The sequence below is a fragment of the Hirundo rustica genome, chromosome 1, assembly GCF_015227805.2.
Source record: "Hirundo rustica isolate bHirRus1 chromosome 1, bHirRus1.pri.v3, whole genome shotgun sequence".
In the NCBI taxonomy this organism is placed as follows: domain Eukaryota; kingdom Metazoa; phylum Chordata; class Aves; order Passeriformes; family Hirundinidae; genus Hirundo; species Hirundo rustica.
Window position 1 is genome coordinate 11746582 of NC_053450.1, and position 24632 is coordinate 11771213.

General features: G+C 45.6%; 1 protein-coding gene across 1 annotated transcript in view; it reads right to left on the reverse strand.

Annotated features, from left to right (window-relative positions):
* Window positions 1–18638, reverse strand: part of ZHX2 (zinc fingers and homeoboxes 2) — a 74879-nt gene extending 56241 nt beyond the window's left edge. The window contains exon 1 of the mRNA XM_040069807.2: window positions 18559–18638. The gene's annotated coding sequence lies outside the window, so the exon portion shown is untranslated. The remainder of the gene's footprint in view (window positions 1–18558) is intronic.
* Between the last annotated feature and the right edge of the window lie 5994 nt (window positions 18639–24632).

Sequence of the window (24632 nt, forward strand, 5' to 3'; positions counted from 1 at the left end):
TAAACAAATAACAGGCAGTGCTGTTCATCTATCTCAGGTTGGTTCACATTTTAATTAAAGCATTTATGTAAATACAGATGCAAATTAGGTTCTGTATAGCATCTGGCAAATTACTATCAAAGACCTGAGGCTACTGGCAAATTATCAGCATGAGCTCTCACGATGTGAAGGTATGAAATCCAATCTCGGTCCAGACACTATATTTTATTTGGCTTAAACTGGCAGTAAAACACCATACTGATACATACAAAAGAAGTTAAATAGTTTTCCATTTGTAAAAAAGGGCACTGAGGAAGTAAACCAAGATCCTTAAAATTCGTCCTTTAGACAGCCTGTGTCCAGCAAGAAAAAAAACCTTTTTGCATTTCTGCAACACCTACCAAAGAAACTCAAAGCATCTCTGAAATGTTAATTAATCCATACTCTCCCCAAGGGATGTCTATTTTAAAGATGGCTATATGGAGCCTGCATTCATCTCTCATTTGCCAAAGGCTCACACGGGAAAAGCCACAGTGATCAAACCTTGACCTCAGCTCTGCTCCTCCCCGCTCTCATCACAAGACTTCCCCTCCACAAAAATCACAGAAACTCACTCACGCCAGAGGTGTGAACCTCTCTGGCCTAGATACCACTGCCTCAAAGTAGTGTTAACTTCAAAACCTTGTTTAACTTGCAAAGATGATTACAGGACAAGAAAACCAAACGAAAACAAGTCACAAGAGAAAAAATCCCTGACATTTTAAAATTGAAGGAATCTTTAGATCATGCTGAAAGAATCTTATCTTTGGAAAATTAAAAGGTGTGACCAAGGTAATCTTCATAGCAGTATCAGCATCAGCTTCTGCTATTTCCTCCCTCCAGGTTCATTCCATCTTTAGAGCCTTGGAAGGGGAGAGCAATTCTCCTTCATTCAGAACCACCCAGTAATACTGGCGCTTGGAAAGAGGCAATAACTGCTACGGTTTTAAAGCAGACTTAACTCGATCAACATCAATGATGCTTAAGTGCATGCTTAACCTTTTCCCTGCAATATCCCTGCACATTTCCCAGGGTATGAAATTCCCACTGGCACTGGCAGAAGTGGAATTACATTTCCAATTTATTCGGAACAGATGTATTAAGTTCCTTGGAAACAATTATTACTGGTGATGAAGAAAAGGGGAAGGAAACCACAGTGAGGTTTGGAGTTACACAGGTACATTCACAGCACGACAAAATGTGACACATACATGTCTTATCATTACTATGACAACACTGTCTGGAAGCTATGTAACTGGCATTTTGTAAGCATATGGTCATATACTGGCCCCTTCCTGTGCTCAAAATGAAAAATAAAACAGGGATAGGAGCTAAAGGCATGAAGCCACAGACTGGCCAGCTTGCATTCTTTTGCCCTGATATCAGTTATAATGACTGCACAGTCATTCAAATGCTTTGCTTGTTGACGTGTTGTCTTTTGCATCTTGCTTTCAAAAAACCCAATAAACCTCCAAGAAACATAAAGAAACAACAAGTGTTGGTTGTGAACATTGGGACACAAGTGTGAATTCCTATAGTAACTGTGATTTTGTGGCTGCAGGGAGTGTATGGAAGAGGGGAACAAGAAATGCTGATGTAATTAAGGAAATGATACCAAGGTTGCACGTCCTATTGTCTGCTGGAACAGGCTAAATGCAAGAGGTTTATGCTCCTGGAAACTTGACATCCCTGCTTTGCATGGCTATTAAGAGAACTGATACATATATGTATCTATTATCTGTATGTGTATATATATCCATATATGTATGTATATATGTATATGACACTTACTGGAGAGCAGTTAACATTTCAAGCTCTGCTTCTCCACAGCACGTCTGCATCTTTAACGGAGTACCTGCTCCAGCAAAATTATTTTCTGGGTCCCCACTGCAAGAAGAAAAAGTGCCAAGTTTCACTGGAGGGGGGGAGGAGTCAAGACCACTACAAAGTATGAGACACCTCCCATATTCATTTTGGGAGACAAACCAAACAAAAATCACAGCCTTACCATGTATTGGTTCCAACTCAGAGCCCACATTCCTAAGAGGCCAAGTTGGCCATCTTGAGGATTTCTTTTTGATAATCGTATCTCAGTAGACTTTTTTCTTATCTGATGACTTAATCAGGCAATTTCAACAGATTGAATGATTGCACTAGTTTTGCCAAAAGAGGTGACTTACAACATACAAGCACACAGATAAATAAGAGACTTGCAGGTCTGATGTGGCCTCAGCTGGCACATCCTTGGGGAATTGTCTGGAAATCAGTAGTCCTATATTGTACTGAGAAGCTGAGCCACTCAGCCAGCAACTCATTACCCAGGGACACGGGTGCACCAGAGGAAAAGGAGAGGGCAGGGGAGTGTGGTTCCAGCCAGGCTATGGGAGAGGTTTTAATTCCTTGCCTGACCTTGTGTAAACCCTTTTTACTTCCCAGAGCTTCTTCATTCAATTCTTGTAACAAAACTTTTCTGTATCACAAATACTGGTATGGTAAATACCCAAGAGGATACAAAGGTGCTTGTATTTTAAGAAATATGAGATAAAATAAGCACCAACAAACCACTCTCTCCTCTGCTCTTCCAACGAGGCTTGGAATAACCCTGAAGTGTTCTTGAGCAAAGAAATGTGTAACTCTAAAATGCTGGAGAGGAAGAGAAGAGCAGTATTTCATCAAAGGACCCGTACTAGCAGTCTAACAACATAACCTCTTGAAGGGAGCCAAGGATTAAAAGCTGGTGTGGAAGGACAATAGGCAGTAAAAATACAACAGTATCCACCTTTTAAAATTCAAGGGGTCTTGAAAGAGGGTGCTAAGAAGCGGGAAGGGAGTTGCTCTGCCCAAGAGGTAAAGTTGTGCCTTGTTTCCTCCGTCTGCATATTTTTCCACCTTTTATTTTTGGATCTCGCAACATTATCCAGCACTAGATGGCACATAGCTAGAATAACAGCCACCGTGCCCCGCTCCAGAGTGCAGCAGGAACACAAGAACCACCCTGCGAAGAGGGAGGGTAAGAGAGAACGTGGAACACTAAAATGCATCTCCCACCTCTGTTTTGCTTAGGAGGATTTGCAAGCACATCTTTAAAAATTTACAGCAACTAATTTCCCAGAAGTACTCCTGCAGCAGAGGAGCACCCGTGTACCCTCATCTAGCGCCGCACAAGGGACTATTGCGGCCGAGCCCGGGTGCACGGGGCCCAGCAGAGTCCCTCGGCTCCCCCGGCACAGGCACGCCGTGCCCCGGGCTGTGCCAGCGCCGCCTCACTCGGGGATCAATGGCACCTCTCCACGCGCCTGGCCAGGACAGCCCTGCTGGCAGGAGCCTCCAGCGTGGGCACGGCTTAACCCCGAGCTATTTTCAGCAGAAGGCGGGATGCGAGCTAACTTCCCAGCATACGGTGCAGCCCGTGTGGTAATACAAAATCCAGCCTTCGTGCCTTCCACGCAGAGCTGCTCAGCCCGCTGGAGGTGGGGACCATCAGAGGCTGTCAAGTAAGAGCCAAGATGGTGCTGCCATGAAATGAATGGTTTTATAAACCCTCAAACAGGACAGCTTTCATTGATACACGAACTCTTGGTGAGCGCTATTCTGGGCCCCGTCACATCAGGTTAGTGCAGAAAAGACCCACCTACACAAGCAGGGCAGTCAAAAGGCCCGTCTGCAGTCCTTAAGCCAAGGCAAGCACAGTGCACAAACAGCATCACTGGAAAAAATGTGGAACTAACACATCTCAAAGGAGATTGAACTTTTCTGAAAAGGCCGCGTTTAGCAGGTGTGCCAAGACAGCCTTATTGCAGAATAACCAGGAGCCATTTTATTTGGTTGGCTGACCTGTTCTCCTGTTTCTGCCCATGAACAGGTTTTGCCTTTTTGTCTCTTTATTTTAGGTGTGGATAACATTTTCCTGTGACAGAATTTACTGTGACCCAAAGTGGCGGCTATCTGGAGTACTCACCAATCTAAACACACGTGAAAACCTAAACTAACACTTCCAACCCTGTGTATCACCCCTGAGGACACAGGCAAACACAGATATAGCTAATCAGCAGCTGCTTTCTTCCAAAAATGCTAGAGACCCACAAGTCCCAGTGAAATCACAGTACCCCAGTGGATTACTTAGATGCCAAGACATCATTTCAAAGACCAGACTTTAGAAACCACTTTTCATAAATCTGAACAATCACTTTTATTTTGACATGACTACATTGCCAGAAAACGGATTACTCTTTGTAGCATCTTCTAAAGCATGGTCAGTTCTCAGTCCAAAAGTGCTGAAATCAGGAATTTGCCCAAGACTGCAAATACATGCTTTCTCCTTGGAAACATAGCTCCCAGCTGAGCAGCAGGCAGAAGATACATCTGGAATTTCTCTGCTGCCAGCCACGGTTTTAGTTCATATTATGATACCAAGAACTGAAAGTTGTTGTTTCTACCGAGAACTCCTCCTCCTTCCAGTCACTTAAAGGGTACAGAGTAAGTTTCTACTTAATGAAAATATTAATTATCACTACGTTTTCTCACATAATTGACACTTGATAATCGATGCCCTTGGCTGGGATAAGACATGGCCCCCAACATTCTGAGTAACACTGATCTTCCCTCTCCTCAGGAAAAGAGATTTTAAAACATCTCTCTCCTGTGATTCAGCCTCAGACTCAGAGTTGGAGGAATGGTGTCTGTTTTGGAAGGCAGACTCCTCCTAACTACGAAGGAAAATGTGAGGAAAAAGCTCTCAAAACTTAGGTAGAGCTTTGTGCCCATGCTGAGAGGTGCACCTTTGTCAAGGAAGCGAGCAGCTCTACAAATAAGAGGTAATGGCACCCACTAGTAACTCAAAAACACCAGTGATCTGCTCTGTAGCCTCCACTGCAGCTGTCTCTAGAAGAACTGCACCAGCCAATAGTCAAGGTCTCAATTCTTGCATCTACCCATTTTCCAGCTTTTGGAGGAATTGCCTCAATAAAGAGTCACAAAAGCAGCTTAAGATCTGGATGTTATTCTTGTAGCAGTAGAATCCCAAACGTCTTCCCTGGAGACACGCTAATTTTGAGAGCAAAACCAGATGGCATTCAGTACGCTGCTGGAATATTCCTGGAGATCAGCACGACAAGGGAGTCCCATCAGCACCCATCGTAATCATACAGGGCCCAGCAGGACCACTAAGTTGTGTCTACCAAGTTCACCTTGCCATAGAAGTGTGAAATACACATTAACTTAAACATTGTTTCAAAGAAGGGCTTTGAATTTCTACCCTGCATCTGCCCTGACTTTTGCTCAAGCGATCGAAAGGCAAGGCTCCGGGAGAGAAACCAAGCATCCACTGCAATTTGATATAATGTGGGGTGAAATATTCACACTCTGTAAGAAATGAAGTTGTACCAGAGGATGCTTCTGATATGGATTTATTTTGCCACCTGGCTCCCCTTCAGCACCACAATCAACCCCAGAAGCTCAAAGAGTATTAACGGCTGCTCATTCCTGACACACCCTGCGTCTTCCAGACACAGAAGACCTTTTTACTCTGAAGGCCAGCTGCATACGGTAAAAATGTTAAATATTGTGCAGACTAGTCCTCATTCCTGGAGTCATACCTGTTCTCTTTAAAGCATATCTCCATATTTTAACAAAAAATGCCTCCCACATGTATTTACACCAGTGTTCACTCTGCAGATGGCTGTGGGAAAGAAACAGAGATTTTAATCCGTCTGGTGCACCACCAGCTGAGCTGCAGTTGGGATTCAGTGGACAGACTCCTTATTGCTGGTAGATTTAAGCAATGAGATGAATGCAGTTTTATCTCCAAAATCTGGACGGAGGGGTAAAATAGCTTCCCTGCTGTTTCTTGGTACCAGAGAGAACTAAAACAACTGGCTCCTTCCCAGGGAAAGCACCACTTGCTGCTCATCTCTGCAATCATGTAGGAACTCTGTTTGGAATGGGACAGGAATGACTTAGTAATGGCTTCAGATGAGGCTTAGTGAGTATCCCCCTCTTTCACACTAACCAGACTTCAATCAAAAGCATCTTTACAGTTTTGGGCAAAACATTTCCATCCTCTGCTGGCTTTCTATTGCTTGGCTCCAGGCAGAATGTTCAACTTTTGGGCCTCAGTTTCCACACCACTTAAACAAGAGTAATAAAAACTCCCCTGGAGGTATCAATCACACTTTGATGCTTGTATAGGAGAATGCAAGAGAAAGCACTACAGGAACCAGAGATCATCAGTAAAGCATCCAAGACTCTACCATCGATGCTTCAGCAAACCAGCAGCCCACTCGACCCCTAGAGCCAGATGTGCAGCACTAGCTCAGAAAGCCAAAAAACAGGAAGAAGCTGCCAGGTTCTTCATATTCATGAGCTTTTTAATAAAGCTCTACAAAACTTGGAGGCATGTTCTCTGTTGTTGCTCTTGCCCTTCTGCACAGCGAGCAAGTCATAAATATTTCAGGGGAAGAGTCCAGAAAATTTGAAAGACTGGTCCTAGCCTTTTACAGCATTAATGAGTGGGCCATTAATAGTTAATGAAGCAGCTGCTGGTGATCTCAGAGGTAAAGGCAAGATGAGAACAGTAGTGTTTGCCCATTCACTACAATGTGATCATGTGAAGGAATGGCTTGATCCTTCTATCAAATTCTCCCCATCACAGCAAGACCCAGAAGCTGATCATAGGACTTCCAGCAGAACCACACACAAGCCCCTGCCCTACTGCTGCCACCCAGCAGGGATGGCAGCAGCTGGAAGTGGTCTGAACAAACTGTCCTGATGCTCTGGGTACATCTGTGGGATGGCAGAGGCCTCAGTTCTGTCTTAAATACAAGATCAGTGTTCCAAACAATCAGGTAGGACCATGCAAAGCCTATGCGCAGGTGTGTGCATGTACCCCACAGCCACACATACGTAAAAATGCCAATAAAAAGAGTGGGGGTGGAGGCCTTTTAAAGGTCTCAACTGTTTGTTCAAAGCTGCACTTTGAAAGCCAAATTCACAATACAATTGGGCAGCCATCATCAAAGAACAGTTTCTGTGATTTCAGCCTCAGACGCAGCGAGAACTTTGGTGAAGAGGTATTTTTGCTGTACTTACCGTTTCATATATCTGAACTGACATCCCTTGGTTGGATGCTTGCAGACAGGAAAGCACCTTGCTGACAAGAAGTCACCTTTTGGCAACTCTGCTCACCAGGAGCTTTACCAAGAAAGGGCACCAGTGGCCAGGCTGCTGGATGCAACCGAAGCTCTGCAGCCCACGCAGGGGCAAAACAAAAGGGCACAGCAGGAAGAACTGGGTAAAAGTTTGGACACTGTCAAACTCAACTTCTTTTTTTTTAATCCCTGCCAGTATCACTGATTTTTAAAGGATTTGTGAGGTTTGTCTTCCTCCACATTCCTGTGTATGTGGGTGTATCAATCCCAGCACGGCCACTTCCTACTGGTCTAATGAAAACAGGTAAGTCATGGAGAGACCCCCATCACTTGTGCTCCAGAGTGGTTAGTGTGACCCAGTGCATGCAGGAATACAACACAACAAATCAAACACACTAAAAGCGGCTTGCGTCAGTCCTGCTGGCCCCAGGAACAATCAGTCTCCTGCATTCCAGATAACATCACATCTGGCTTGTAACAGATGTGGTTTTCTAACAGGGGTCTGCACGAAAAGCAAGGACTGGTAGCAGAGAGGCTCCCAGAAGACCCCCCAGGTGGACAGGGACAGCACAGACCCGCCTTCCTCAATAGCAAACTGAGCGGGGTTTGGATGCAATCTGAGTCTCCCTTTCATGTAAGCGTCCTTAGTACAGAGTGCAAAAGTTCATCTATTCCAGCCATTCACGACTGGCACTCAAGAGCCTTGCATTCAAAGAGAAGAGAAAAAGAAAAGCTTAATCTCAAAATTACAGTCTTAATTCCACCCTCCAAACCAGAGATGTTTTAGTAGTAGTGCAGGAGTTAAAGGCAACTGCAGCACTGGGCCCTTCCTAATTAACTAGGATTTGCCTAATCTACAGGTTCTCACTGAAGAGACAAAAAACATCCCCATCAACACCCCACTCTCACCTAAGCAATGAGCTTCCTACAGCACCTCTTGGGATAATCCTCTAGTTTTTAACAAAACTGGTCCTTGACTTTTCTCACCTTCAAAGATGATTCTGCCTGCTGCTCTCAATGCAGATCAAAGGCGACCTGCACTAAGATGTAAAATAAATTTCTTAAGTCAAATTTCAAGTAATCATGTTATTCTGTTATTAAAAACTATCATTTGCCAAACATGCTCTGGAAAAAATTACTACTCAGACTTAATAATAAAGTACATAATTAGCAATGAATGTATAGTGCCTCTTTTTAAAATCCACAGCATGTAATGCTCCTTCATGCTTTGAGTGGGGAGTGTCTTAAAATCATCATAAACATTGATTTAAAGACTTTAATAGCTTGAACTAATTTAAATCACATTATGGATAAAACGTCACATATGAAGAATCTTGCCAAATCAGACGTGTGTTGGGCTGTTCACAGCCATTCTCACATCATCTATTTTACATAATTTAGGAACAGATATTTTGAAACAGCAGATAAGTAAAAAAAATTCTTTAATGACCAAAAAAACCTACCCAACCTCAAATACTTCTTCATCAACTTCCCATTAGCTGTCTTTTTCATTTAAAAAAGAAAGGGAAAAAAAGAAAGGGAAAAAAAGAAAGGGAAAAAAAGAAAGGGAAAAAAAGAAAGGGAAAAAAAGAAAGGGAAAAAAAGAAAGGGAAAAAAAGAAAGGGAAAAAAAGAAAGGGAAAAAAAGAAAGGGAAAAAAAGAAAGGGAAAAAAAGAAAGGGAAAAAAAGAAAGGGAAAAAAAGAAAGGGAAAAAAAGAAAGGGAAAAAAAGAAAGGGAAAAAAAGAAAGGGAAAAAAAGAAAGGGAAAGGTTTACATTTTACCTTCTCCTCCAGCTACAGTGCAAAACTTTTAATGCTAAGTGTGTATTACATTTTCTGTTTCCAACCCTTTGAGAACTTACTTTACTGATTTTACAAGACAGAAAAGGGACATGGGCCATTCACGCACTAGCCAAAAATTTATCAAGCCACAACCCCAAAAAAGCCAAGTGGCCACAGCAGAAGCTGAAGAGTATTGCAAAATGAGTATCTGTAGGCTGCAAAGACAAATAATAAAGGGATGCAAATCACAGTCCTTTTCCACTGCTGTGCAGACCAGCAATCATGAATTTGAGCAGGAGAAGGGTCTCTCAGCCAGTCTGTGTCAGAAGCTCAGCATGGAAGATGCTACAGCAGAGCCTAGATACACAAGCCAAGCAGTGACCTTTCAACACACAGTAGCAGCCTCTACCCTGAGACTTAGTAAAAGCATCAGGACAAGAGAGAAGGAACAAATAAACCCCCTATCTACACAGGGATGAACAAAATACAGGCAGATTAAAAGGTAAAATAACTAAAGCATGTATACATGAACCAGGGTAAGTGGTCCTACTGCTTGTGCCAGTGAGAGGCAAATAAGAAAGAAAGCCTTGAGTGCAAGGCAGATAACTGAAAAATACAATCAAATTCCAACCTTGGCTGCAGAAATCACTTCTGAGAGGAAACTCAGGTAGGAATTCAGGTTTCCTGTGCAAATACACCATTTGAAATGCATCGATACATCTCACACCACTCCACACAACATATCTAAAAGCTAAAAGGGTGGCAGAGCCCAGGTGATAATTCCCACCCCTCTTGCTGTCTGCTACCATCTGTAAGTAAAGCAGCCTGCAAAAAGCCACAAATCCTTTGCCATACAGTACAGCATACCATTTACATCACCATCAGTTTTGGGATGCAGCTTGCGTTATATACCCACTACCTCCTTGCAAAGTACCTCACACACTTTTCCTGGAGTGCTTCCCATTCAATAGCACATTTCAAAGCAGATCTCTCCCTCCTTCCAGCACCACAACAGCGTTTTGCCAGCAGATGGAAAGGTGCTCTCCCTGTCCTGTGTACACTCTGGCACAGCAAGCTCCTTGCTGGGATGTGGATGAAGCCCTCCAAAAAAATGTCAGGATGGGAACAGAGCGGCAGGGGAAGAGGTGAAGAAGAGAGTACAACTTAAAAATCCAAACTATGTGCTCAACAATGATCTTCCTCATAAATTGGGCACAGGGTGAAGACAGGGATACGTGTATTTTTTGTTAATTTAGAAGAACTTTATATTTAAGTGGGAGAGTTGCAAAGGACTCAGCACAGAATTGGAGCCAGCTGGCAAAGGGTGTGTGGTGTCTGCTCACCCCTTGCACCCTAGGGTGGTAGGCCCTGAGGTCAAAGCACAGACCTTGAGCACCCTGTGGTGAGAACAAGACCATTCACTGCTCACCAAGAGGCAAGAACAGAGCAAGGAAAAAGGAGTTCAGATTTTGGGAGACTTAAATCCACCAGCTCAGTGCTCTGATTCGCTGCTGGAGAAGAGATGGGGCTGGAGCTAAGATCATTCCTATGTACAAGCTCTTTTCAACATAAATAATCTATTGTGACACTCCTCTCCTGACCTGGATGCACACTGAGTGTTTGCACGCTGTCCTGGACCATCACACAGAGGGTAAACACATAAAAATAACGTTCATTAAGGCTAAGATCCAGGACAACAGGACAGACAAACAGAATCTAAGGAACTTCAAGTATATTTAGGGTTGAAAGCAAAATCCTTCAGAGAGCTAAGATTTTTTTTTTTCCTTTATCTGATTAAGTGTGGATATTAAAACTTGTGTTTGCCTTGAGCAGTATTTCTGAATCCACCTCACCCCCTAGACATCACCAAGGCACACAGAGAAAATGCCAAGAGACACACAGAGGAGGGGCATCCTGTGAAAACTATTTTAGCAATTGTGAAATTGTGAGGATGCTCCAAAGAGATGCCAATTTAAAGGCAGCTAAGAAAACAGTCCCCTCCAAACACATCATTCTTTCTCATCATTCCAATGCTTTTAAAACACACGTAGAGCTGACTCCTCTCTTATGCTGAAGAATCCCGGACAGGGAGAGGGAAGTAGAGGCTTCTTTAGGCAGCACTTTACTCTAAATTTATTCATCACCTTTTGCACCTGGAAACTTCCTACCTGTAGCTGGGTAAAAATCCTGCAGATCCTCAGTGGCCACCAGCCCCTGCCCTTGGCAGCCTGGCTTGGGAATGCCGGGGACAGATGCATTTGCCAACTCTTCAATGCAGCAACCCCTGGCACCTTCCCTGGTTTGAAAAGCCCATGCAAAGCTTTTTCAGCTAGCTTCTCAAAGAAAACTAAACCTAGTCCTCAAAATGGTCACACAGTGGAGCTGGTAGCTTCCTGGCAAGATACTTCAACCTGAGCACAGGATGGGAGGACCTGTGCCTTAGGTTAAAGCCCAGGTAAAAGGACCACTATCAAAAAAAAAAAAAAAAAAAAAAAAAAAAGGGTGCAAAGCCCTGAGACATGAGAAACAGATCCCAAAAATCTGCAAATGCAACATCATGACTCCTGGTACCAAGTATCACTTGTTGGTAATGAAAAGCAGCAGCATAATGGTGACAGGCTACAAGAGATGACATGGGAATGCCAGACAGTAAATGCATGAGTGATAAAGGACTCTGTAACTACCTTTGGCTGAGCAAAAGGAGGACACTGGTGTACTGGTCCCATGGGTGGGAGCAGTGACAATCATGTGGACTTACAGCCAAGCAGCCGAGTGCTCTCCCCAGGAGGGAGCTGAGCACTCAAACAACTTCCTCGCCTTTCAATCACATGGAAATAAACAACACTCTTCATCAGAAAACCAGGAAGGGGAATCTCTTTGGAAAAATGCAGAAAAAAACAGCTTCAGGGGAAACTAGGATTCTTTGGGATAACCTCATCTTCCACAATTTTCAAGAAAGCTGTACCAAAGCCTGGAAGACAACAAGCACCAAAGCTTTTAACAGCAGTGTGCTCCCAGCATATCATTTAAATAAATCAGTTTCTGGAGAGACAAAAGACAAGGAAAAACTCCCTGTGGTGCCTGACAGTTTGTGCTCAAGAGGATGCTGAAAAAAAACAACCCCACAAGACATATTTGCTTTTGAGGTGGGCGGTAGGAAGAGGGGCGGGGGGAAGGAAGGAATATCCCCAGAAACACTTGAGGCCAGAACCACCAGGACTTTCTTTCATTTTGTGTGAAAGTGAATCAGCAGTGCTCTGCCAGCCCAGCAGCAAAGCTTGGAGATGCTGCCGCTGTCTGCTTCGTACTGGCTTTCACTGGCATGAGAGGAGGCAAAAACACCCCTGCACCGCTTCCCAGGCCACCACCACGGCACACTTTGAAACCCTACAAAACTTAACTGATTCCAGCTGGTATCTTCTCGGTTTTTCGTCTTGCTAGTGGGATTTAAGAAAAAGAACAAGAACAAGTATTTTCCCACTTCTGCTAAGTGAAGTGCAACATATAGTAACTGAAACTAATAAGCATTAAACTAGATTGAGAAATGTAAAAAATAGATGTCCAAAACTTAAGAGTGAGAAAAGGGAACACACACATCAGAGGCAATGGAAGGGGCACAGAGTCCTTGAGACATACTGGTATTTTATTCAATCCCTCTGAGAGTGCCTTCAGCAGCAGCTCAAAACCTGCTTTTTTGGGTGGTAATAAAAAAAACCCAAGCAAACCACAAATAACAAGATTCTGCTTAAAAAGGAAGGAACCGCTTTCTTCCCTATACAGTTCTGCTCACAGGACTTCTTCCTCCACTCATCAAACTGGACAAGAAGCTAAGGTAACACTGAATCTGGAGGCTTCCTTAGTTATGGTCACTGACTCAAAAGAAGCAAGAAAGTCCTTCTCCATTTGTTTGCTGTTTGGGGTATTTTTTTGGTTTATTTTAAGCTCCAGTGAATGAAATATGCATTTTTTTGCACTTATTAAAAATTGTGGGAACAATATACAATCAACTACAAAAGAGAAGGCAAAATAAACAGGTAGTTTGAGGTTGCAAGTTTAAAAAAGTATTTAGTATTTAAGAGAGGAAAAAAGGTCAGGACAGGAAGAATGGGGGGGAAAAGGTTCAGGAAAACCCAACATTTTGAGTCTGTAATAGGCTCAATAAACAAATGAAAAGCAGTGCAAGACGTTCCCATTCCATCCAACCCACTGCTCATATGAAATTAATCATCCCCTCCACCAGTGCCAACTGTGACCACACTGCAAATCATAGCATCAAAATGCTACAGGTTAAAAGCTAACACTAAAGATTTATATCTCTACATGTCACTTAAGAAAGGAGGGAGAGAAGCAGAGCGCTGCTTCTTTGCAAAGCCAAAGCTAAGGGTTTGTGAAGAGGAGTAACACAAGACAAGTAGCTTTGCTCTTCATCTCTCAACATTTTTCCAGGAAAGAAGATGAATTTCAGGCTGTGGATGAGTTTACCAAGTGAACTGAAATACCCCTTGGCCAGGTAATACTGGTCTTGAGGAAACTCTGTGACTTGCACAGATCCATTTGCATTTGCCAGGATGTGCCCATTCCTGTGATGCAGAGCCTCCACTGCCTGTACCTACAGGAGGGGCTGCACTTAACAGGGGCTTAACTCCAGCAGTAACAAGGGTTTTCCAGAGCAGAGGGTTGACGTGCAGACACCAGAGCTGAACAAGCACATGACAGCAAACATGTCTGCACGGGCACATCTCACATCACCAGTGCTTACCCTACCAGCCCAAGGCAGGACATGTCACTGAAGCAGCTGTGCTGGCAAAACCCATGAGCAAAAGGGCTGTTACACCAGCAAAGGGACAACATTGCCAATGTCACGTATTGAGATGGTGCTGGGAAGATAAACCCACTATCAGCACGTTCACCCAAGGAGAAAGTTCTTGATGTGCTTGTGGGATATTGACAAGACCAAAGCACTTGGTACACTGCCTAATGAGGTATTAAACATACACAGTCTCACTTTTTACCAAAGCCTGTGGCCATGGGACAAGGAGCAATGGTTTTAAACTGAAAGAGTGTAGGTTTACATTGAACATCAAAAGTTTAAAGATCCCTTTCAACCCTCAGGCTGGGCAATCCCAGACAAAGTCAGCACGAGACAGAGGCCTACAGGATTTCAAAGTTTTTGAACCATGCAGGCAGAAACTGAATCCAAGACTGAGCCTGGACCATAGTACTGTTTAACCTGTAGCCTGTGTGGGTGGGAGTTGTGGAGATCTGGAAATTCCTCCCAATAAGTCTGTAATAATTAGTTTGAGAGCAAGTGGCGAGCAGACTCCAGTCTGCTAGATCAGGTCTCTGCTGGACAACAACGTGGAGAAGATATAAACTGCAGATGTTATTGGGCAGGTTTGCTCTCAGAGCAAAGCTTAATTCCTTGCCCTTGCCCCGATTTCAGCACCCAGCATGTGCTTGTGCCCCCAGCCAATTTGCAAAAGGTTGTCAAGACTCACTGCAAGCTCACCCCCTGCACTCCGATGTGCCATTTCTAACCGTGCAGGTGTTCCAGATCACCTTTGTCCCCGTTTGGTTCCCAACCCTTCCTCTCCTGTTGCCCCTCCAGATGGCAAATGCTGTCCTCTGTCACACACTGACATGAGCCTTCCCCCTGCCAGCCCCACTCTGGGAACTGCCCACTGCAGGCCAGGCACAGGCAGTCTCATCCATGAATTCAAGGAGATGTTGCACCATAATCCACCTCCTCGGCTATCAGAATCTCCCAGGATGACTTTAAAAACGTCCCCTCCTAACTGCCAACACCTAAACCTTCTCTCCTTGCCTGTGTTGCTCTCTCTCTCCTCACTAACAGAATCAAGCCATCTGAGCCTTCTGCAGTGCTAAATACACAAAATCATTTCACACCTCTCCCTCAGTTTCACCAGCAGACTCACGATACTGGTCATTCTACATAAACTCAGCTTATGGAAAATTCAGTTTTCACTTTAGAAACAGGTCTGGGGTCCCACGGTTGCCAAGCCTGCCAAGCTTGCCAAATGGATTGCCTTATTTTCAAACTCAACAACATTTTTACAACCTCAAGTGCTAATTTTTAAAACAAAACAACCAAACAAACAACTCTTCTGCCTTGCAAAGGCATGGCAGTTTTGGGCAGAGGGCTGGTTTGGTGATTTCCGAATTGTCTCTGGAAGGCAAGGAAGGAACTGAACACTCTTCCCTTCATCTGCCAAGCACCCAACTTATTTTATTTCCATTTTGCTACACCTTCACAAACCAAACTCTCAAATATTACCCTATATGAAAAGTATTTGAATTATTCTGGAAATCAACAGCTCTTACAGTTTTTCAGAACAAAACCCAACTTACTGTTACCCTAGGACTGAACTGAATCATTACATCCCGTAAACTTCAGATCTATTTTTGAAGGGTTGATAAAATAAACTAACCACAAATATTAGTTCCAGCTGATCTAACACATGTAAACACACCCTGACAGAAGACAAGCAATTATCTTAAAGGCTTTAAGTTAAAGCCTTTATAGATTATTTTAGTGCCAACTATAGTTTATTACTTTCAGTATGAACCATCGTGTAGATATGCAGTAACTTTTAACAGACTTGCTGAATTACCCTCACACTTGAAAGAAAGTCAAACTACAATTACACTCAATGCAAAATGTAAATGCAGCTTTACCTGATAGCCATGCTGAAATTTCAGGGAATTCAGCTGTGACACCGCATGTTTCTGAACAAATTCTAATTAAAATACTCTTTCGATTAATTTTTAGTGGATGTTTCCATTCCTTAAGTGGACACAAAGAAAAAAAATTTAGACATGGATCAAAACATCCCAACCAGAATAGACTCCAAATAGTATTTCTGACGATTATCCAAGTTAGGGCAAAACAAAAAGGACTAAAACCTGAAGATGTCACACATGCAAATACAGTGATGTCATGTCTGGCATTAAAATCTCTGTCTTTTACGAGGATGAGCAAAACCTGCTGTGTTCTCATTCCAGCCCGGAGCAGTTTGAAACTGGTTTGAAAATGCAAAAAGATGCCCGTAACTTTACTATATTTAATGTTGGCTTTTCTTGACTTTTAATAAAAACACAATAAAACATTCCCCTCCCCAAAAGAAAAAACACAAATGTGACACTACAAACTTGGGCTGTTTCACGATTATTCATTTTACAGATACTGACTAGATATTGCTGATTTTAACTAGAGGAAAAAGGAAAAAAACAAGTGGAATTTTGAGAGAAAGCAACTGGAAAGAGTGTGCTACTTTCAAATACTGACAGCAGGAAATGACCTGTGTGACGAAACTCTGACAGCTGAATTCTTGGGGTGGACAGGCAGGAAAAATGCCATTTTAGAAAGGTGAGTAATCACAAGGTCTTTGGGCTGATGACTGAACTATAAACACCTATCCACGCTTTCTGGCAGTGAGTTTACAAGAAGAGAGGAAAAACATGGGAGAGCTCTTGGCCATTGCCTTCTGTAAGAAGCCTGAGGGGATAAACACACATAGGGGGCAAAGTAAAATACAGACCAGCCAACGCTTAGCATTTATAATCTTCCCAGTTGCTGGGCAGTATCTTGCTTTCCCTGATCCAGAAATCAATTTGCAATTCTGTTTCAAAGAGCGACTGAGTTCATACAACACACTGAAGCCACATCTACATTAGAAAGGCTTCACCGCTACAGAAATATATTGCACTGGCAAAGCACTCTGGTCACAGGTATCTCTTAAACAATAATATTGCTCATCTACTGGTCTAATAAAACCACAGCAGCACACACCACTCTTAATTCACATGCCATTTCCCAGTAAGGCTGCATGCATGAGGGTTCTGCTAGAGACATCAGACCTCCTCTAGTTACATCTGTGCCTCCACGACCCAACCCCAGCCAAGAGAGAAAAACCCTGCAAAAAGTTTCATCGATAGTTTAAAAAGAAAAGGCACCTCACTGACAGCCTTGTGCGGTGACCCTGCTACTGCTGCAGAAGATGCCCTGTGCTGTCAGACGTGCAGCTTCTCAAGGCAATGCACACTCTGCCACTCTCACTCGTTGCTGCGGGACCCGGCGGGCAGGAGCTGCTGATGCCCAGCAATCCTGATCACCAGCAACCCTTCCCACCCAGGCAAGAGTCCTCCTCTTCCCTCCCATTCCTACTTCTTTGGATGTTTTCTCCCCTTTTGCTCTCCACCTTCCAATCCAAAAATTTTGCTTCGTTCCCCTGCACAGCAGAACCCTCGCAAGCTCACAGGGTTTCCAAGGAGCACCTGCCCCAAGAAAGGACGGGGAGCCGCCATCGCCAAGGGGAGAGGAAACTACAGCCATGCCCCGCCTCCTCGGCCGTCTCCCTCAGGAGGGATTCCCAGGCTCGGAAGGAACAAAAGTACTCAGGAAAGAGCTGTGTATGCGAATACCCCAAAGTCAGACAGGTACATCCCTGTACGATTTCCAAGTTATATTCCTAGCGAAGAGGGGGGGAAAATCAGTATCCTTCCCTGTCGCCTTCATCCCAGAGAGAGAGAGAAGGAAAAACAAAAGAAAAAAAAAGAAAAAACAAAAAACAAAAAACAACCCAAACCAAGACGGTTCTGTGATGTCTTCGGAATCTGGCTAAAACAAACGGGAAAGTCAACCTTCATATTAAAAAAAAAAAAAAAAGGAAAAGAAAAAAGAAAAAAAAAAAAAGAAAAAAAAAAGAAAAAAAGTGGATGGTGGATGCAACGTGCCAAAGCCCGAATTTCCCCAAATCTCCCCATTCCGGGGGGAATAAAATGCCACGGGAAGGCAGAGCCTTTCACCGAGGTTGGAGGAGGGAGGGATGGAGCGGGGCGCCCGGCTCTGCCCCGCCGCGGTCCCGGCTCGGTGCCGCCGCTCCGCCTCGCCGCTCCCCGCAGTTACCGGCAGCGAGCCCCGCGCCAGGACCACGGCGTCACGGGTGGGAGCGGGGCTGCCAAAGGGGGGAGGGAGGACCAGAGGAAGAAAAAAAATATCAAAAATTAAACGCGAAGAAGCCGCTGCCAAGTGCGGCCGCGGAGCCACGCGCGGCGGCGGCGCCGGGCCCCTCCCGCGCCCCGGGGCGGCTCTGCCCCCCCCGGCCCGGGAGCCCGCGGCTCCTCGTCAGGGACCGCGCTGACAAAATCCCCCGCTCGCCTCTACGTAACGCCCTGTCGAAAGCGGACGCCATATTTTGTGTTGCTGATGTCGACATAGACAAACGTAGACATGTTCCCCCCCCTCCTCCTGCTTTTCCCCCTTCACCTAAACTTGCGATCGGGAGGCGGCGGGGAGCGGGAAAAGGGCGAGGGGAGAGAGGCTGCATGGCCAAAAATGAAAAATGTAGCCAAAATGATGAAGAGCCCACCCCGAACAACCCTCCCGGCTCCCACCGCCGGCGGTCTCCCCCGCCCTGCCCCCCACCTCCCGGCCCCCGCCGAAGTCCAGGGAACCGGACAGTTTCTTGCAGGAGGAAAAGTTGGGTGCGAGCGGTCGGGGCTGGAGCGCCGGCGAGCGTCCGTGCGCAGGGAAGGGGGCGGCTGGGGAGCGCCGCGCACAGGGGGAGGGGGCCCCGCCTGGGAAGTTTCCTACCTGCGCCCAGGGCGGCGGCACCGACTGTCCCGGGCGGAGCGGCACCGGGGGCTCCGCTCCGCGCCGCGCCGCTCCGTGCGCCGCCCGCGGCCGCGGGACCCCGCGCCCCCCGCCCCCGCCGCGCCGGCCCGCGGGGAACACGCGCGCCCCGCCACGCGCGCACGCACCGGCCCGGCCCCGCCGCGGAAAAAAAAAAGGGTGAGAAAAAAAAAAAAGGAGGGGGGGGAAAAAAAAAAAAAAAAAGGAGGAAAAAAAAAAGAGCCCTCGATCGGCGGGGATCTACGCCAAACCCCACATGATCTCTGACGTCAGCCTGCGTATTTGCATACGATACCACCGCCGGCGCGGCCGCCGGGGTCCCTCGGCGCGGCGGAAAGTTGCGCGCGGGGCCGCGCCCCCCCGCCCGGCCCGGCCGCGCCTCCCGCGGCTCAGCCCCGGCAATTCTCCACGCACCCCCGGCCCCTGCCCCGAGCGTGGGCTCCGCCGGGCGCTCCGCTGCCCCTGTGGGGACACCGCCGGCCCGTGCCGGTGGCATCGCCGGTCCCCGCCGCGCTCCCCGTCCCGCTCCGTGGGCGGAACCACGCGGACGCTCCCGATCGTCCCGGTGGAGCCGGGGCTCGCAGCGGGGGACCCCCCGCCCCGCCCCGGGCGGTGGACCCTTGGTAGAGGGGCTGGGAGTGAGGACCCTCGGACCCCTATCACGTGGGCTGGACCTCCCCGTGAGGGGATGGCAGCGGCTGGACCCTCGTTCTGGGACGTGGGGACGGGACCTGCATCTCTGCATCGCATCCCTGCTGTAGAGACGGCGGGGGCTGACCCCCGCTGTAGGCACGGCGACGGCATCCTGAGGGTCTGGATGAGGCTGTGCCGTGAGACTGCCCCTCGGAAGTGGGGCAGATTACCTGGGGAGGTGGGAGGCACTTCTTCATCTTCGGCTTGTGATAGAGGTTTTACAAGCCACAATCTTTTGGGTGGGCTTCAAGGCGGTGTTTTTTTGTTGCTTTGAAGAAGGTGGTGTGTATTTCCAAGGGGTGCTACAGCAGTCTGTGCTCCTCTGCTGCAACGCAGGAATTCTTTCCCCAATTTAAAACTGCCATTGAACTCTTTGCCTTTCTTCCAAAGAGATGTAGACAGATAGGACCCAGGCTGTTCTCTGTTTACTTCATTGAATTAAAATAATTAATTTACCGATTGTATCTTGCTACTAGATAGCAGATCTTCCAACAAGTCCAGGCTAATAAGACTTAAGAGTAGCATAATCTCACTTTAACTTCACGGGTGTGCTATCTAGATCTGGTATCTTTGATTAGATCGCATTAGATTAATCTTTTAATTGTATACTTAGTGCTCTGCAGGCTTTAAATCTCGGCTTACTTCGGCTCTCACCCTGCCCCATGTCACCAGCGGGGCGGCCAGGCTGCAGCCTTTAACCCATCTGAGTAACTTCTCTGGGCATGGTTTTGTTTCCCTTCCCCGTGTGTGGCTGAGGACTGGCTTGTGTTTGCGTGTCAGACGAGGAGCTCCAAGTCACTGCAACTGAATAATCGCAGAAGAACGTAAATATGTCAAAGCAGTGTCAAGAGATTTCTTTGCAGGGATACCCTTATCTGAGTAGGCGTGTTTTTGACTGCCTGAGTATAGTCTCTCTGTAAGTATTTGATAACAGGATGGATTCCTTCCTTGCTCCCCACAACCTCGAGATTCCTGCTAACTTTGCTTTCCAGATGGAAGCTGTTAGGCAGGGACAAGCTTGGGCATCCTCTCTGCACTTGTTGGGGGCACGGAAGATACCCTTTAAAGCTTGCTGATACTCGTCAAACTCTGGTGTTTGTCCCGAAAGCTGTTAGTGGGTTTGATATTTTTTTAATGGAAATTTCTTTCTCTTTTAAATATTACTGAATGTATTTTGTTTAACTCTTCAGTAGCTCTCCAGCCCTGAAAATGTTTCTGATTTTTGAATACTCGGTTACAAAAAAAAAAAAAAAAAGTCATTTTAGGATGCAAAGATTTTTCCTCAGGATACACTTTTTTTTTTTTACTGTCCTAAAGTCTTAAATTTCTTTCCTACGATGTAGAAAAGGAGAAAAGACTAAGTGTTTTAATAAGACTACTGTACTTTTGAGTATAAAATGTTTTTGAAAAGGCAGATCAATGGAAAAGCAGGTGAAAAATCATCTGCTTGCTGTTGTCCTAATTGACACATACTTTAAAGCCTGTTTAGCTTTTTTTGCATTTCCAAATGCAGAAGGATCTTTGACTGATTAGGTGATACGGCAGCTAATGCTGCCTTTCAAGTGCAAAAAAGGGCTGTCAGTGTGAGCCAGGTGCGGGATTTCAGACCTTAAGCCCGGGTTGTAACAAAGGCAATTCTAACCTGGGGCCAAAGAGGTGCGGAGCCTGCACCAAGTAGGGCCCGCAGTGAGGCTTAACATCACAGTTAGGAACTGGGACGTCATTAAAAATGAGGCATAAATCGCTGTATTTAAGATGAAGAGGATGTGAGTTTAAAATTCGAGCAATTGTTATTACTATCCTAAATGAATAAACTAAGGACAACTTTTTGAGCAGCTGTGTATTCAATGTTACTACTAGAGAAGCTGCTCACCCTGTGTCATCTAACTCTAAGAATACCTGCTTGTATCTGACTTGGCATTTTCCTGCACGGAGGTAAAACATATAGTGCACAGAGACTGGTTTTGTGAATGTTTTTTGAGTCGGTCATCAAATTCCTCCTCTGAATCTTGAGCAGTGGGACAAACAGGCTGCGTGGCATCTCTACCTGGATGCTGTCTTTTAGGAAACTTGTAGTGGGTCAGTTAGCTCTGATTCTGTCAAATTTAATTGAAGTTAACTGAAACAATCAAAAGTTTACTGAGGGATGGGGAATGGTATTTAAGATTAGAGTTTACAATTACAAAAGCCTTGATTCCTTGGGAAATCATGCAATAAAAAAAGTATCAGTGGTGAATGCAGTTCAAATACTCTTACTAAGTCGCAGTATTCATTTATAAAAACCTAACATTAACATGATGCAGAGTAACATAGCAAAATGGAAATTGCTTTTGCAGAATATGCAAAAGGAAAATTGCAATTTTAAATTTCTTTTGCATAAGGTCTCTCCTTATAATTAATAACACAATGAAAGCCACACTGATTACAAAGCACAGTGAGCATGCATGCACTTTCCCAGGGAAGTGAGGGCAGAGTACTTGCCTGCTTTAAATCTAGTGCCCTCTGTGTTCCTTCTGTGCACTGTCTCTGGGTTTAACGTGACATCTGCTCCATAAAGCCCTCCAATCAAGTTGCAGTCTCATCTGTGAAATAATGCCTTGGTCAGACGTAATGAGCTGTGTGCTGATACGTAGTTTTCTTATGGTGTGGATATGAGTGTCTGACATGTATTGTCACATACATTTCAGTCTTTTTCAGCCTAATGGTTTCTTTCTGACTGTTTAATCCTGTGAAATTGCAGGCTGAGTCAGCATTACAGATCTAATTCCCTGTCTTGGAAGTGCAGCTCTGACTTTTGCTCTGAAGATACTGCATAAATATCCTAAAAGGGTATGTACATCTTCTAAGAGCCACAACAGAGGCATGCAAATAAAAGAAGTGTTTTCTGTTGAGAGTATGGCTACACGTTTCTCATTTTAATGCTGGCCTAAATCTCTCTTGATCTCTCTCCACTGTGAGATCAAGTGGAGTTTTGCCTGCAGGATGTAGCAGCAAATGGGTAGGCTGTGAGCTTTAGAATGGATGTGTTTGCTTCTCCCAGGGCAGGTGAACCAGCCCTTGGCTGGTGGGCCAAGTTACTGCCTTGGAGCTGGTTTTGGGAAGAACCAAACTCAGGTTCTGTTGCTGATTTTCACCTTGCTCCCATCTCCTTTTCCACCTCATTCTTCTAACCCTGCATGGGCATAGCAGTTTGTTGGCTCTCTGTTTTTAATGCCAGCTGAGCAGTGGAATCAGGCTTCTTATCCAATCAGAAGGACAAATTAAGGTAAAAACAATTTAAAAAGAAGTCAGTGGACAAACACTGCTACCTTTTTCCCCTCTCTTGTGGAGACCTTGATCTCTGTGCTAAGGGCAGGAAGCGTGCTTGACTGATGGTGTGCACATCAATGGCTGAGAAACAAAGCTCTTTAGCCTGGTGGGTGTTTTTTTTTTTCCCCACCCCAGCAAAACAGCTTCCCAAAGCTAGCTTTCTCCTTTGCTTAAATGCTTTTTCGCTCCTGTCAGTGTTCTCAATCACCGGCGTGTGCAAATACAAGCTGAAGTAGTAAGCACTGATCAGATGTGCTGTCTGCAAAATGAGATGTTAATATGAGTGCACAGAAAAGGAAAACAATATCAAAGTCTGATCCAATTATAAGAGCTGATCTTATGGTTTGTAGTGCCCTTAAGCTGGGGGCAGCTGTCAGAAGGCAAGATGCCTCCCCTCCTGGAAGAAGGGCTGATGGGGAAGATTAGTTGCTAAGCCTGGATGGAGAGAATCCCCCAAACACAACCTCCCTAAGCATTTGCACTCATCGCCTGAGCTTAAGATGGGTCCTGGCAAGAGGCACGCAGGCATCTGTCTTTTTCTGTTTCAAAAACTCCAGGAGAGCTGATCACTTATCACGGGAACCATCTGGCTTATTCTTAGAGAGATCAACAGTTAGTCACTGAATGAACAAGGAACAAGCTGCATTGAAGTCTGCTCTCCCCATTAAATATGAGGACTCAGCCCAAGGTCTCTGAAACACCACGTGCTTTGCCTGCTGCAGGCAGACGGGAGAGACATTTAATTCTGCCTTGAGGTTGCTGAGCTGCTGTCATGTGGAAGAGAGCTTCTGTGGCGAGCCAGGGGACGTTGATGTCTCTGCAGTGAGCTGTGGTGGCCATGGGGATGGGGACCCGAGAATTTGCATCCTCAGGGTCACCTCTGCCAGGGGTGGAGAAACCCGAGAAGGGAGCAGGGCTGCACCATGGCTATCTGGAGAGCTTGACACAGTCTGCTCTGCCTCCAGTGTTCACTGTTGATCTCAGTTCCCCAAGGGCCAGGCCAAGAGGTGGGAACGGGTTATCATTCTGCAAGAGTTGCTGGGGATGCAGGACAAGGCCGTGTAGGCTGCTGTGGGTCAGTGCTGCTGGACTGGGAAATTAGGGAGCCAAGGTGTTTCATTCTTACCTTTGAGGAGTAAAATTCCACCTTGTCCCTGAAGGGATTCAGGGTTGTCTATGTGACTGTGTGCTCTTCGTGCTTCATTAGGAAGGACTTTAGAAATAACTGAGCCAATCCTTGCTAAAAACTTCTGAAGTCAGGCCACTGTACCTCCCCTTGCGCCAGGCAGTTAGTGTTTTAATAAAGCCTTTGGCAGCCTCTCTCTGCCCTCTGCCATTCCTAGCGGGTCCCTGTGAAGGGCGGCTGGCTTTGAAATGCACTGATGGGCCAGGGGGGCTTTGCTCACCCACCACTGCCCTGGGCCTCCTGTAGCCAAGCAGGCTCCAGACTTTTTTGGACCTATCAGTGACCTGACAAACTCAGTGAACTTGGAGCAGCAGCTTGGCCTTTCTTGTGGATAGCTTGCAGATCCCACTTGAATGCTATAACCTTTGCTGAGTGACAGTTCGGGGATTTTTCTTCTCTTTTCAATTTTTTTTTTTTTTCTATTGCTCTTGCTAATTACTAAAGCAGTTTTTAAAATTTAAATGAGGGCTTCCTCCCTCACAGCCCATCTGCTGTGAAATCACAGCGCACATCCTTTGTGACAGTTCAAGCATTGCCATGGCAACGTGCTGTGATGTGATCAGCCCTGAGTTATGACCTCACTGTGGGACCAGGCAGGCCAGGTTGCTTTGGCAGAAGGAATAAAAACCAACTTCAGCGTTAACAAAAGTCCTATCTCGGCTACAAGCTGGTGGGATTCGTCCTGGCCTAAAAGCCAGGCTAAATCCCTTTCTGGAGCTTTTTACAGGACTAGTGCTAGGGCTTGGCGGGGGCATCCACTTGAGAAATCATCTATTTGTTTCCATAGAGAAAGTTACTTTCTTTGAGAAGTCTTTCCCACCAGTTTATGGCACAATTTCAGTAGAAA